Source organism: Neopsephotus bourkii, unplaced genomic scaffold (genome assembly GCF_033783945.1).
Source record: "Neopsephotus bourkii isolate Nb327-2 ecotype Australia unplaced genomic scaffold, CSIRO-AGI_Nbou_v1 NB_1634, whole genome shotgun sequence".
Classification (NCBI taxonomy): Eukaryota; Metazoa; Chordata; class Aves; order Psittaciformes; family Psittacidae; genus Neopsephotus; species Neopsephotus bourkii.
Genome location: NW_026902109.1, coordinates 2508470 through 2520698, shown reverse-complemented (window position 1 = coordinate 2520698; position 12229 = coordinate 2508470).

The following is a 12229-nucleotide window of genomic DNA, read 5'->3' as shown; positions in this document are numbered from 1 at the left end:
GTTAGGAGATTTTTAGGACCAGTAAAGCTTTGCACAGCAAATAGTTCACTTCAGGTTATGCATGCTGCTTTTCAAATCTCTGCATTATAGAATTGCAGTTTGATTGTGGAGAACCCAAGAAGCAAAAAGCTGTTTAAATCAGATGAATGGCATAATAGGTATGCCCAGCTTTTTTTAGGTGTTTGCTGTAGTCTTCATGTTAAATAGTACAGGTACACAATTTATAAAGAAACTGCTGAACAAGCACAGGGACTACTTACTGTAAAGCTTCTCACTGCTGTATTGTTAATCTATAATGTGCAACCTATAGATCTTTAACAGCAAATTTACAGATGAGTGATAGACAATATAGCATGCTTTACAGCAGTTCTTCATAAGGAAGCAGACTTGATATTTAATCCTTTCTGTCACTAGAAGTTTAATTGGAAAAAGTTATGAACTAAGTGCTTAAATTCTTGTTAATGGGCAAGTAAACTAAATTGTCTCTAGAATTACAGTTCAATAAGCTATTTAACCTCTGTGCCTCGAGCTCACATGGAAAGCAGTGGATGAAATGGCTCTGATTCAGTGTCTCACCAGCTAGTGGTATGTGGTTAGAAGGAGGAGGACCCTCCTACTCAGGAGCACTTCTGCCTCTAGGTCCAGGCATATTTTGTGAGTATATGAAACTGCAAAATTATATCACAGAACAGTATCAATCTGTGTAAGATAAAGGTGTTTAACTTGTGGTAATGTTTCAGGTGCTGCTTCTTTGTCTTGTATAGCATATTGAAATGGAATAAAAATAAAGTGTGCTCTTATATTTTAAGGATAGTATCTTTCTGCAGTGCTATGAAGAGCAATCTAATATAATCTTCGTTGCACCTACTAAACTTGACCTGCTTTTTGAATACTAATGTGAAAACAGAAGGAACAAAAAAAGGACTGAAGTTGGAGCCTGGCTCTTGTTTAAATGATAGGAGGTGGTTGAGAATATATACACAATAGCCTATGAGATCATTTTAAGCACTTCAGTGGTTTGTGATTAGGATTTTATTTAGAAGAAAGAAAGGGAGTTCACCCACCCCTAAAAGCATTGCCACTGTGAAGTAGTTAAATACCACAGTGTCTGACCTTATGTTGACACGAGTAATGCGCCAAACACATCAGTACTGCTCAGCTACTGATGTGCAGTGTGCTTGCAAATGCACAAGCAGACACAGAACATAAAACTTTACCAAAGAGACTTTGGCTTGAAATAGGGGCAGAGCACTGCCCTTGCTGTCTGTCAGGCAGACCAGCACTGGAACAGCCCCCAGTTTAATGATGATGAAGCTTTGTCTCCAAAGAAAGCTGGGTGACCTTCTGAATATGAGGGAATAAAATGCATGTCAGTAGAACTGTCCAAACTCTCTGTGTATGTGGGTTTTGGCTCCAAAATAAAGTGTTAAGAGCTTCAGCCTGCAAACCAAGTTATGAAAGGAGACTTGAGATACGAATGTGCTCTCCAGAAAAGCTTGCAGAAAGCTGGTCTGGGAAAATAATGTGGGAGGGAAAAGTGTCTGAGCCTTAGTCAGGCTTATTTATTTCATTCAGCAGATCTGTCTTCTGCAAACAGTTATAAGGACATGGTCTGGTTTGGGTGTTTTTGAGAAAAGGGTTTCTTTTCATGTATAGCTCTAACTCAACAAGACGATAAAGGTTTAGGTGATTTTAAAGCAAATTTAGTAAAAAGAAGGCATTCTTCACCCCATGTAGTGATAAATCTGGAAACGGGGTGTCAGTGTTCCTGTTGGCCAAGGTAGTACGGTCAGGTAATGCAGAGAAGCCTCTTCTGATATCAGAAGGGTAGGAAATAGGCCAAGAATGCAGTATCCTGCTTTTACTAGGAATTTAACACCTCAAAAAGCTCTCCTTGTATAATTAGTATGGTTCTAAATCATTTAATAAGGGTGAAGAAAAACCTACATATGTCTGTGCAACATTTTCTGCATTGCTGTCTGCTAGTGGCCTATAATTATATAGCCATGAAATGACTGTCAGGAAGTAAGACCAACCAGCCATTTCTGATGTTAATTGCACATAACACATGGCTTTGGAGTGTTTGTCAGTGGCCCTCATCTCTCAGGTTTCACTGTTCATTGCAGGTATCAAGTGTTTTTGATTGTTCCTTCTAAATGCAACTGGGGAAAAGGCAGCTGCTCCCTGATGGGTGTATTTCCAGTGTCATCTGTCACTCCCAAAGCATGGCCAGCATATGCACCACATCGTTGCAGTTGACTCCTAATAGTGAATTTACCTTAATGACTTGCTGTGGCTCTTGGTGTCTCTGCTGCCTAAAGCTATTAATCAGCAAAAGATGGATTGTATTACAGCAAATGATGCTACTGCTGTTATCTTCTTGTTGTGGCACAGAAAATAAAAGGCTTTAGGGAGTCTGGTTTTGGAACCTTTTTGATATAAATTTATGGCAGATTTAAAACTTCTTTGGGTCCAAGAAATCCAGTGTTTAGAAGGCTGGTGCCAGAGGTGCTCTAAAGAGGTGTCTGTTGACATTGTTTTCCTTTTAACTGTGGCAGAAATGTAAATCTCAATTTACTGTGCATATATCATATCTCCTGAAGAGCAGATGGTGCCCTGCAAGCTGACAGTGAGCAGGCTTTCTGTGTCTTGCTTTTCTCTTTCTCTGTTTCCCATATGCCCTTTGAAAATGAAAAGGAGAAGATAAGTATGTGCATGTCTGGGTTAATTTTAATGGCACTAAGCCAACTTGCTGTCCCTACACTCCCCTTTTAAGTGCAGGGTGCTGGAAGCCCCTGCTCTGGTTGGGGTTTTCTTGTGTCACGGTGCTATGGAGTTTGGTGTGCTTGTGCTGTGACCTTTAAGATTGATCTCCATAAGCAGCATTTTTATAAGAGCCAAAACACTACACAGAAGCATCCCTGTTCTGCACTCCTCATCAGGAAGGCTGCTTGGGCTGGGAAAGGCTCTTCTAGATGGCTAGGAAAAGAGTAAGTTGTGGTCCCACTTAATCTCCCTGTAGCCTACTGAAGTAATGACCTTCTTCAAGGGATGATGCAGAAAAGGTTGCTCAGAGGGAGAATTATTTCAAATGGGGAGAAGAGGTTGATTTGTGAAGGTACCCTACTGGCAACAGAGGCCTCAAATAAAAGGAAAACATAATAGAGTAGAAGTACCCATTGTTCTGTGAATAAGAAAAAAGATATTTCTTTTTTTTATTTTATGCTAGCATAATAGTGAGCTACTAGCAATAAATTCCATTAATTTTGTGAGTAATGGGAAAGAAGAGACAATTATTACTATTACTAGACAAAAGAGAAACCTTTGTGGCTTCAGTGAAAGTCTGTTGAAAGAGAAATAAACATGTAAATGATGCCAGAGAATCATTAGCTGGTGGTGATAAATATAATAAGTGACATTAGTGCAGAAATAGCAACACTAGTAATTTGTGTGTGTTAAATTTTCTATGAGACCTGTCGTAGTTCAGTGAAAGAGGGAATGATGGCATGGTACCAGAGGACATTGCTGTTGTTTGGTACATGCAGTATGAGTCCAGCATAATTTTAGAACATGTTGGCTGGGCCTATAGTTACAGTTTAGATGGAAATTCTTCCTGCTTTAAGTGTGAAGGCAATACTGTTAAAAGCAGCTTGGAAAATAAAATCGTGGAGAGATACAGTGAGGGGAAAAATAGAGGAGAGTGAATTGTGGAAGAAAAATGTTAACCGTAACAAAAAGATGTAATGTGCGTGTATCCGAGTCCTGATTTCATCTGCCTGTACCGTTAATGGATCTGGCAGAAAGGAGCATGTGTGCAAATCCAGATGCTTGGTGCACAGATTAAGTAGGTGTGCACATAGTCATGTGCATGTTCATCAGTTAAATTCAGTTCTCTCCGTACATAGACAAAGGTTAGCAGATGAGCTTTTGTGTCTTGTCTAGTTGCTTTTCCTCTGAAAGGGTCTTAGACAGAAAATTTTTTGTTAGAAACACAGTTAGGAAAGGGGTTTTGCGTAGTGTTGGGGTTGGGTATGTTAAATAAAGCAGCCCCTGTTTGTGTTGTTATTTGATACAACATTGCATTTTATTAGCTACATATTATATCACAGTACGCTAGAGATTGGAAGGGACCTCAAAAGATCACCTAGTCCGATCCCCGTGCCGGAGCAGGAACACCTAGGTAAGTTTACACAGGAACGTGTCCAGGCGGGTTTTGAATGTCTCCAGAGAAGGAGACTCCACAGCCTCCCTGGGCAGCCTGTTCCAGTGTTCTGTCACCCTCACTGAGAAGAAGTTTCTTCTCAAGTTTAAGTGGAACCTCTTGTGTTTCGGTTTGTACCCATTACCCCTTGTCCTATCATTGTTTGCCACTGAGAAGAGCCTGGCTCCACCCTCGTGACACTCTCGCTTTATATATTTATATACACTAATAAGGTCACCCCTCAATCTCCTCTTCTCCAAACTATAGAGAGCCAGCTCCCTCAGTCTTTCCTCATAAGGGAGATGCTCCACTCCCTTAATCATCTTAGTTGCCCTGCGCTGGACTCTCTCCAGCAGGTCCCTGTCCTTGTTGAACTGAGGGGCCCAGAACTGGACACAATATTCCAGATGCGGTCTCACCAGGGCAGAGTAGAGGGGAAGGAGGACCTCTCTCGACCTACTAACCACCCCCCTTCTAATACACCCCAGGATGCCATTGGCCTTCTTGGCCACAAGGGCACAGTGTTGGCTCATGGTCACCCTGTCGTCCACTAGGACCCCCAGGTCCCTCTCCCCTCCACTGCTCTCTAAGAGGTCGTTCCCCAACCTATACTGGAACCTGGGGTTGTTCCTGCCCAGATGCAGGATATATTTTTTTTTAAACTAAGACGATGATACACTTTGCAACTCTGACGTGGGAAAATCTCACCTGGAAGTTTCCTAGGTGGGCCACTGTACTATGGGCTCTCATCTGAGGTTAGATGTGTTTCTTGACCTTAAGTACAGAGTGGGTAAGATTTGCTTTTGGTAAGCAGAGTGTGAAGGTAGATGGTCATTAAGTTGCAGCCTCCCATGGAGACTTGAAGATAATGGGTCTTTTCATAGCTATGCTGAAATTACTGCCTGCAAATTTGTGACATTGGGGCCTGCAGCTGCTTTGGTTAGTTTGGTTATGTTTAGTTTTAGCCCTGCTGATTTTCACCAGTTGTCACCTTCAGGCTGTTTCTCAACCCTTCGGTATTAGCCACCAGTTTTAGATGGAGTTACTGGGCCTCCGAGTTTGAAGGCAATGACAGGGACACAACCTCTTTCTTATTTGGCTCAGATTCTTTTGTTATCTAACATAATGTTGTTCAAGTTAAATTACATAGTCTGCTTCAGTACTGCTACATATGAATCCTGAAATTACAGATGCAACATAAATGTCTGATTTTTATCCTCAGAAGCATCGTGACTGTCTTCAAGTTCAATGTCAGATAATGTGTTTAATAAAATTTTTTGATGGAAGATAACATTCTCTTCCATCTTGCTTCCTATTTTGAAAAATGTCCTTTATTTCTTTGGAGTTCAGTTTTCTCCTATAAATCAAATATACAAGAGTGAGTTTTCTGACAGAAAAACTCAACAAGGTTATAGTCAGAATCACTCTGTAGTCTGCACTAGAAAGACAAGAGATTATTTTTTTTCACTGTTATTTTTCATTAACAAGGATAACAAATGTAAGTTGTAGCAGGAGCTTACAGGGACAGTATATTTTAGGCAGCCCATTTTACACTTTTATTACAGTGATTTTAACATTCACATATTTTTTTTTTTTGAGACATTTAGAAGGAGTACAAGCCCTGCATTCAAGAATAAAAATTGAAGCCATTTCCTGGGTATATTCATTAGACTTGAATTTTCTGTGGTACCTGGGTCAAATTTTGTAAATCAAGAATATTTATGGCTTAAGATTACAAGTCATGATGCAGTTGAAGCATTTTGCTTGCATTGAGGAGAAAAAATTCATCCATAGAAGATGTGATTTAGTGTTCTGGACTTATTGAAGTCAGTGGAAGCAGAAGAGAGGAGGAATAGAAGTTTTATTTCTCAGACCATTAAATTTAGACTTCAGAGATTTAAAGTTTCAGTTTCTTTAAATTCCAATCTGGAAATGAATCTGACTTTCAATGTCTTTCCTCTAAGAAAGCAAGTTCTAAAGCACTGAATATGAAAGGTAGACTTCTGGATCAGGCGAAAAAATTAAACCCTGTAAACTACAAGTGTTATGATACTACGCTCTTAAACCTGAACAGAACCATTTTGGAAGAAAACAAAGAATATTGGATTGGCTCTTGCCAGCTCTTCTCCATCTCTGCATTTTAAGTCCAGGATATAAATATGAATTGTTCCACTGACAAAGGAGTAATAATAGATATGGTAAAAAGAAATCACATCTAGAGCTCCCTCTGTGACATTATTAAAATCTCAAATGGAAAAGTGGATAGCAAAAGGCAAAGGATGTGTTCTGCACCCTCCGGAAGTGCGACTGTCCCTTGAGTTAGGTGTCTCTGGGATGCAGTTGCCCGAGACCTTTTGTTCCCTCTGCTATTAAAAATATATATTTGGGGACAAAATGCCATAATTGCTGGGTGTAAGCGACAGTTGGTGAAGGGAGTCTATCCTATAGGGAGGGTTTGATGTGCATAGACGTGCTGTGGGTTTTCTCAGCATACTAGGGCAACAGTAAGTGTGGAAACCTTCTGGCATCGGCTGCTCTTTTCAGTTTCCTCCTCTGTAGGACTCTGGGAGAACTCCTTCTGGCCTCTCCTGCTCCCCTAGCTTTTTATTTTCTTCCTTTAACAATCACCTGTGTAGGTTGATGTTTCTCCTGCTTTGACGTGAGTCTGCATGCCTTGTCGGTTTTACTTGTCGCTTTCTAATTCTCCATGAGTTTTGGGTTTGTTACAGCTTTTGAAGGGGACATTTTTGAGCTGATGCTCATTTGTCCAGCTTGGGGAATGCTCTTAGTGGGGGCTTTCGCTGTTGAGTCAGAGAGTACTTGGATTTTCAGCCTGTGCCTGCACTAAAACTCATGTCTCTCTACTTCTCAGTATCAAGCAAAACCGTGTGATTTGCTGGTGCTGTTAATCACACCTCTGAATTGCACTGTCAGACCCCTCCTGCAGTACTTTTGTAGACTGGATAAGGTGTAGAAACTCTTGTCATGTGTCTTTTTAATAGCTGCTGCTTTTCTAGAGAGGTCTAAATAGATGATTTCCTTCCAAGCATTGCTTCATTTGTATTGTGTGCTGGGAATTTATACTGGGGTGATGGATGCTGAGGGACTGCTGCTTCACGCTGCTGGTATGGCTGGTTATGAAGACAGCTGTGGAAATCCATAGCAAAAAAAAATAAAAATATATATATATAGAGAGAGAGAGAGAGAGAAAAGAAAAAAATGGCAAAAGACCACCAAAAACCAAAACCCAAGCTTTTGTGTCATTTCTGGGATCAGCTGCACCCATGTCCCTCAATGATTAATGTTTGCCCTGCTGCTTCCTCAGCACCTCCCATGGCATATATTTCAATGCCTGCTCAGGAAGCCTCACCTTGTACTACCCTGTCCTTGCTTTTTAAAAGTTTCACTTCTTATCTGACTTAGATTTTTTTTGCCCCAGTTGAAGTGGGTTATCTCTGTCCACAAGGACACGGAACAGATTATTCCTTGTCTTTGTGCAACAGCCTTTTTTGTATTCTGTCCTTTTGTTCCTCTTTCATCTTCTTTTCTTGGGGCTAAGCAATGCCAAATTATTCAATGTCTACTCCTATGTGATCTTTTAAACACCTCCAAAGGGAAAAAGTACATTTCAGTTAAAATATTTTGAATAATATTATATGTATAGCTTATTTAAAAGACTTTCCTCTGTAAACTGATCTCTGCAATAGTGGCATTTTGTCAATTATACTTGCAGTGAAGATTCATCTTCAGCATCTTTGTATGTGTTTTTATTTAGCATCAAATTGGAATGTGATCTGAAGCTTCACGGGCAGGATATATTTGGAAAATCCATTATGGAAACTTCTAACTTAGGTGACGTTATTAGATCCACTTATCCACCAGGTAGCCCAAAGAACTGGGACAATCATCGGCCACTTCTGCAGTACTTGCTTTATCCTGCATTGCAAATTGCTTTTTAAAAAACTAGCCTATTAAAACAACCCCAAAACATCCCAGGTGTTACAGGGACAATGATATGCAAAGAGTATTTTTCTCTTGTTTTGCTGCAGGAGCAGGAACTCACCATAAATTTTAGAGCAGTTTGGATTAAGGGTTTGGAGGGGGAAAAAATGCTTGAACTGCAGTTAGAGAAACAACTCAAATACATGCAGGGAAAGTGTTTAAGGAGATGATTTTATAGTTCTTTGTCCCCACTGCCTTTAGTCCTCTATCCCTGTGTCACGGAGGGGCTTCTGCTCTTCCTACCGTCTGTGACTGTGGCTGCACACATGGCTGTTTCCCAGTGCTGCTTCCATGAATAATCCATAATTAGGTTCATGCTGGTTTTGATATTTTTTTGATAATGAACTATTTCACTCTACCTTTGTAAATGGAATTGTCTCTTGCAGTTTCATGATATGGCTTTATTCAAATGACTTAAAATAAGTGGAACCCCAGAAGTTTAGGCTTTTTTCTACCTCATTTTTCAAAACCTTTATTATCAGTGTCATCATTTTCAGTCTATTCCAATGCTGCTTATAAATGCATTTAGAAAGGTTAACATTCAAAAATAATGAGACTTTATTCATTTATAACAGTGACTGGGATATTGTGTAGTAATAATTTGTCCTGCAGCGATAAGACATTCTCTAGAATGTTTTGAGGGCCTTTGTAATTCAAGGTTAAAGATAGCAAGATAAGTCATACTAGACTTAGTATTTTTTAGTAGTATTCAGAAGAGGTCCTTGCAGTTAGGGCAAGTGGGTGTTTTGAAGAGATGCGTAGTCCTTTTTGGTTTTGTTTTGTTTTGATTTTTTTTTGTCAACTGATCAGCTTGTTAAGTGAGGAACTAATGAGAAAACATGAGAGTTTCTAGAGATTCATGTTGCAGTTTTTGCTTGGCAGAAGTAATATCTGTTAATGTGCTCTGTAGTTGAGCCCAAATTCATTGTTGTATTATATCAGTTATAGGAAATACTGTGCCATTATACTCCTATGCATCACAAGAGTAACAGAAACTGAGGTTTTGTGTTCTCCTTTGATCCACAAGCCAGCTCAGCCTCTTTAAGATTTCAGTGGGATTTCCAGGGGAAAAGAAAGAGCAAGCCTGGTCCATCTGAGATTCTTAACCAGAAAGACAAAGGAATTTTTTCAGGTCTGTGCAAAATTTCTCGTTCTGTCTTAATTAACTTGCTCACTGGAAGGTGAAGGCCTTATTGTTGCTAAGGCACGCGTATGCGTTCCCTATGTGACCATGGAAGTATCTGTAGAATTGAAGTTGTTACCTAAGCTGTGTCAATGCAATATAGGGTTTTAAGCAAAGAGTTAACATGAACAGGGATCCAAACTCCCGCTGTGCAACTGGGTCTGTAGGATGCTCACAGAAGTTCAACCTGGATATTTAATGTAGTCTGTAGTGCTCATCAACATGGCAGCTTGTGTGTTTTGATAAATGCATAGTATTAGTCAGCCAATTCTATATTCGGTTGTGTCTAGTAGCACAGTATCAGGAGTACAGTCTGAGAAGCCAGCCAGAAACAGGTGTTAATGTGTGATTTATTGAGTTCCGTATTGAGTTTCTTTGCTAGTTCTTTTGGCTCTCTGTTGTAATGCAAGTTCTGTCCTGACAGCAATTTCCTTTCTGTATTTGTGATAATGTTTTTGTGATACCTATAGTGGATTTGAAAGGAATTTCAGACTACTACTCCATTTTTGGTGTCTTTAAGTATCATAGCAAGGGTGAATGAAGGAAAACCTTGTATGAGGCAGCAGCTATCTGGCGAGTGTTAGCAAGAAGTCTGGGTACCACTGCAAATATTAAGGGATATGCACATATCTTGGCTACTTGCTTTTGAAATTTCCTGCATTAAAAGTGGGTTTTCACATCCTCTGTTGAAGTCTGCACTGCATTATGGAGAACAAATTTTCTGGCATCATCCTCTGGTATGGGAAGCTTTCCCAGCAGGTAGCTGAAATCATGTCCCAGATTTGTATGTCCAAGGTAAAGTGGCCCAGGCATGTGCCCAAGCATTGCATGGCAGTGACCCAGACTCCTCATATCTGCAGTGGCTGGAAATTTTTACCTGAAATTCAATTCTCAAGTGAACGTATTTAACATTTTTATTGTGTGTTTTAATGATGGTGTCTGAGTTGCAATGAAATTGTGGGCAGTAATTTGGCTCATGGTACATGAAAATCTTCAAATACCATTTTTGAAAAAAGTAAGAAAAAAACAGCTATCGAATAGCAAGCAGTCTTCTGAAAAAGCCCAACTGGTGGTTGCCATTTTGAATGATGCTTGTATTTATTTTGCATTTCTACTTAGCCTCATGGTAGCTAACAATTGCTTGGACATATTAATTTTCTCCAAGTATTGTATATGATGTTAAACAGTAAAACAAAGGTTCCGGTTGGCATTTGAAGTGATGTTGGAACAGTGTTACTTGTATATTGTCAGTCATTGATCTTGCTATGCAAACCAATTTGTTGTAGCAAACAAAACATGCATGCTTTGCTGGAAGTGGAGCTGTGGAAGAGAACTCATTGCTAGATTGAAGAATGTGAGCCCTGTAATTGATACCTTGAAAAAAGAAAAACAACGGACAAACTTGCATGTATCCAAATTGCTGATGGAGGCTTGGCAGATGCTTGGAGATATCTGTAAAGGGTGTAGTACTTTGGTTTTCTTACCCACATGCACTCTTGAAAAAAAAATATATTATGTGATGAAAAGACTGGCTTAATACTTAGAAATTATGTATAATAGGGACAAGGTCCTTCTGTTCTATTCAGAAAAATGTTTCTTGTGCATTTTAGTGCCAACTTTAACATATGTCATTTCATTGTTGATGGACACCTTGGCAGTAGAAATTACAACTTGGAGGTTGTGGAGAAGCTATAATGAGGACATCAGCCTTTGCCTTCCTTGTGTGCCATCCTGGTGCTCCACAGGATGAGGCAGTGTCTGCCTACAGATGCCACTGCTACTAACCCATGAGCACCTTATAAGCAGTAACTTCTTTTCCTTACAGTCTTACCCTCCTGCACTTTGTCCATTCCCATCTTTTTTATCTGATTTTCACTGTCATTAGTATTTGATAAGTTTTGAAATTGCATCACACTTCTGACTTTCCAGGCACCCCAGGGTGCACTTTGTCTGCTTTTCTTTCTCTCTGCTCTTCAGGTATTAATCTGAAGTATTCATTTGAAAGCAATACAAACCTGTTTGAAAACATGAATTACTTGGTTTTACCTTTACCCTTCTTTAAGTGACCTCCACTGTGTCTTCAAAGTTAATTTCCTGTTTGTCCCAGGGCCAAGAGTAAATCCCCAAAACAATCATTTAAAGGCTCCATCATAGTCTTCCCATCTCACTCTGTCTGTTGGTCAGTTCCTTGGGCTTTTAAAGCTTTTAGTTGAGCTTGGGTTTGTCATGAGGCTTGGCAGTTGGCTGTCATCTGGCAGTGATTAAAAGCAAAGCTTCTGTCATGCAGTCAGCTAAAAAGCCTCTGCCTCTTCCTAATGCTTAGACCCTGAAAAGACCCCCCTGCTAAACTTAAACACAGCAATCAAGTCAGCAATAAGCTGAACCCTTCTCCTTTCTCCCCTCCTCTCTCCTCCAACCAGTCAGGAGGAGTATTTATTCCTTTGTCAGGAAGAGCTTCCCTCTCACCCTCTCTTCTGCTGCTGCCCTACTGGTTTCTCTGCTTCTCCTTAGCCAAATCTTTAATTTATTTCCAAGAAAGGTGTAGAGAACTGTGGTTTAAAAAGAAAAAAATAATAATCAGGTTTTGTGCAATAAAGACATGGCATAAATGCTTTGAAGAGGTTTATTGTCATGGACTTTCTCAGGTATTAATTGGGGTACAGAGGTAGGTTGCTTCAGACAGCAATGTGTTAAGTGAAGTGGGAAAGCATGGATTTAGTGCAACTGTCAGTTTTAATTGCTGTGAAACTGATTTTAAAAAATTACAACTTGAGCTATACACTTAATGTTTTTAATTTTTTCTACAAGCAAGGGAGATCAAGATGGACATTTCCTGTTCCTGA